Below are 4,389 nucleotides of genomic sequence, written 5' to 3' on the forward strand. Positions count from 1 at the left end.
ACTATTATGACACGATGAATATCGTTAGTTTGACACTTCCTATTTACGCATTAAAATACTATTAGCACACCGGCAAATATATTTTTTCTGGTTTTATTATTGCAGACACGCGGTATTTTATTAATAACTAGCCTGGCTACTCAGCGTTGCCCGGGTGTGTGGAAGTGTATGTAAGGGTGTTGGTTGAGCAAAAAAAAAGTGGTAGTAGGCAGGCAGGCTCAACCCCCTAACGCGAAGTAGAAAAAGAAGATTAAAAAAAAACGTAAGGTCTTCGTCCATGCCCCCTTTTTAAAAAAAGTTGAAATTAAGGTTAGTTAATCGAAAGTAGGCGATGGCTTGCAGAAATTTTTGCGAAAAATAACGAATCCTTCTTGTAAAAAACTGCCCATTTGAGGGGGTAGGAATTAATGTTATTTGGACAATTTTTCGATATTTGCCATCAATAAATAAATGAATAATAATTTAATAATGAGATTACAATATTTTCAAGAATTTCAAGTTTTCGGGTTAATATTTGTTCCTTTTTCCTTGAGAGTCACAATTTATCAAGGCCAGAAAGCCACTCTAGAACAAGGGTTAATAAGTGTTAGGTAGTTAGTAAGACAATTCTGTGATGATCAGTAATGGTGGAACTTAAAATAGAGATTAGTTATTTAAGAGGACGGATCAACAAAAACTTATTTATATTAGACTTGAAAACGAGCATGTTATAGTCAGCCGGAAAGCAGGTCCACGTTATCTTATCTCACAGATGAAATGAAACTCTTCTACTGGAATTTTCTTTGTTTTTTAAGCACGAATAGAAAGTAAGGGATTTTTTTACTGTTGTTGTAACTAAATGCGTATTTGTTACAAATGTTTTACAGAGAGGACCATAATATGGAGCTCAGTCGATCATCTACCATAAAAGTCATGATAGAGCAGAGATAGACTCGCAACGTCTATTCTATGAGAAAGAGGAGGTAGGGCGGCGAAAAGTTCTTCGTCCACTAGATCCGAAGACGGATTTGTACTCTTTCGATGCAGAAAAAGAGTACTTTTAGGAGCTCCACATCAAGTAGAGCTAGAGGAATGATATCGGGAGTGAGATACTTTCTGTGACGGTGGAATGATCCTGTTTATTATTATTATTAAAAAAAAAGTTTTTAAAGCTTCAGTTCAGTCAGGATATTAAAACAAATCGAAATCAGTTTTTCAATTTATACTTAATCGTTGTCAATTAATCAGGCACAGAGGTGCTATCACAGGTAAATCTCAAAGACTCTAAATATCTGGCCTTGTTTCCAGACGAACATTATATATGTTGTCATACACTCTATCTCTTTTTCTCTTCATCTGAAAAAGAGTTCGATAGTTGTATATAAGTCACTTTTATCGTGGTTACCGAGAGTAGGAAGAAGGCCGATGCACATAAAGCGTAACGTCACTTCCTGATTAAGTTGTAGGTATAGACAGCTTCCGGTATTCAACCACGTGGTCACACTAACAGGCATAAAAAATATGGCCACTAATATGTGTTACCGATTGTCCATGTATGTTCTAAAGAGAAAGAACAATTCTCCATTCGGATAATAATTATTATAATTGCATATTTGGGATAATTTTAATATCGTAAATGAACTCGTGTTTGAACTTTTATTTTTATCGGAGAAATTTATTTATTTATTTATTTACTGAAAAACAAAAAAAAATTATACAATATTTTTCAGCCTATTCTTTTGATAATAAATAAAACTTTTCACTGAATATTTTCAAATATTTTAAAGTTAAAATTTTTCACGTTTTTTTTTTTTTTTTTTTTTTAATTTTTTTTACGATCGGTGAATTTTCAATATTTTAGCACCGGATGTAATTTACTTCTTTGAAATATATTTAAAACTTCAAGTTTTTAATTTTTATAACTGTAAATAATTTACATGACGGGTTTGTTTTACTATATACATAGATTCAAAAAAGTTGTTTAAAACTAAATATATATCAAATAAATGTTATCAAAGGCAAGATAAGTTACTTTTCTACAAACATGCCGACATTTTTCTTTTTTAAAATATAACAGTAAACATTGTATGATTTTCGAAGCGATTACATGTTTTAAAGTGAGTAAAACAACTAAAAAAACCTTTCCAGATAGGTAGAAGACTAAGTTATCTTGCCTTTGATAACATTTATTTGTGATATATTTGTTTTTGACAACGTTTTCGAATCTATGTGTACGTTAATACAAACCCAAAATTTAATTTAACTTGAAAATAATATTTAAAATACACGTGTGTACACTGCGCAAGCACCCTTATTATTATTATAATAATAATAGTAATGATATTAAAGCAAACTGCTGTAGATCACATTGACTGGCGCCACACCACACTAACGAGTTGTGAAGGGTCAGGGAGGATGGAAAGACCAAGGTGGGAGAGTACTAACCAAATCTCCACTGGAAGTTTGCAGTTAAAATCTGGTACCTTGGGGAGGAATTTTGTCACCCAAACCCCAGGAAACACCAATAGCCGATGCCAACGAGAAATCAGTGACAATGGCTGTTGCAATAACATGCAATCATCTGCACAAGTGGTCAAGAGAAATCTGGGGAGACTTGTTGTTACTTGGTCTCCAGGGAACACCACAGGTTACTGCCAGTGAGTGATCACTGATGATGCCCTGTGAGACAACTGATACGCTACACATTTTGATGAAAAACATGGGAAAAAATGGACAGGGAAGAACAGAAAAGCAAAACTTGAAATATAATTTCTCTATTAAAAGTAATAGTTATTTAAATATTTCAATATATAATCTTGTGGGCAAAATCCAGCTCCCCAATAAGGGCCACTCTGGATAGGAACAAAAACAATCTCAGTCATGAAAAATTTCTCCTCCAACGACCGAGGACAGAAAAGGTAAAGTGTAGCATCCAAACAGATATTACACTGTGATCTTGTTCCGAAGGCAAAAAAAATATTTGTGTTTAATGTTTCTTTAATTGTTTGTTCCTTAAATTCATAATTCAGTTTTATCAGTATTAAATTGTATATTGCTTTAAAATTACTTAATTTTACATAGATAATATTTATATTTTATATTGAATAAAGTTCAGTATCAGTATTAATCGAACTGTGTTCCTTTTTCTTTTTAAAAATGCTTTATTGCTCTTTTTCAAATGGTCCTCATATAGTACTGACAGTCTGACAAATTTTACCTGCATTGCCTGTAGCTATTTTTCAGTTAACAAGCCTTCTTCTTACTCTCGGTGGCCGGCCTTCTTCTTACTCTCGGTAGCCGGCTTTTATCCGTTGTAACCACTTGAAAATTGAAAATATAAAGGATGCTTCATGCTAAAGTTATTGTAATTTTGACTTATGGATCGGAGCATGTGATTAGCCAAGCGACATCTAGAATATATTGCATTGTCATATACGTACTAATATTGAACTAGACACTTTATATTAATAATGAAAAATAGATTCCCGTCATTTACTGTATTACTGCTATAACACCGCCAATAAAGCTACAGACACATAGACAAATACGGCTAATTATAATATAGCGATTTTTATTATTTACTCACTTGGAGTTCGCACAGACGGTGCTGGTCTCCATCACATACGCCTTCGTTTTGAAAGAGGATATTGTTGTTGTTGTTGTTGTTTTTGTTTTTGTTCTTTTTCTTCTTTATATTCTTCTTCTTCTTCTTCTTCTTTTTCTTCTTCTTCTTCTTCTTCTTCTTATTATTATTATTATTATATTATCACTAGGAGTTACCACTGATTGGTCACTGCTAATAACCGGTGGTGTTTGCTGTAGTGTGAGTGGCAGCAAGTCTCTCGAGATGTCTGGTATCCTCCACCATCTTTCGATAACTATTGCAAATGACTTATATTATTAAAACAGCTGCTTACCATTAATTTCTCACTGGCAAGGACCATATGTCTTCGCTCTGAATCGGGTAGCAATAAGTTTCCCAAAAGTCGTGAAACTCTTCAACGCATCCTGTGGAGATCCAGTTAATGGTCTAACTTCTTGGCTGTTCGAACCTCTTGTTCTTTTACCACAAGTGTGTGCCATGTCAGTCAGGAATTATTATTATTATTATTATTATTATTATTATTATTATTATTATTGTTGTTGTTGTTGTCGTCATCGTCGTTGTTCTTGTTCTTATTGTCGTCGTCGTCGTCATCATCATCAGCATCATCAGCTATATATTAATACGATAACGTGTGTGTTATGTTCTGTCAGGCTTACATCCGGTACGTTAACTTGTTATGTATTTCCAATATATATATATAAATAATTTTACCAATGATTTTTCATAAGTTTTGGTTTCGGTTTCGATTATAGCTGATGGCACTCAAGTGATTTAATTTTTTTATGAATAATATTACTCAGAAT

Source organism: Euprymna scolopes, chromosome 3, assembly GCF_053919585.1.
Source record: "Euprymna scolopes isolate OS-2025 chromosome 3, ASM5391958v1, whole genome shotgun sequence".
Lineage (NCBI taxonomy): Eukaryota > Metazoa > Mollusca > Cephalopoda > Sepiida > Sepiolidae > Euprymna > Euprymna scolopes.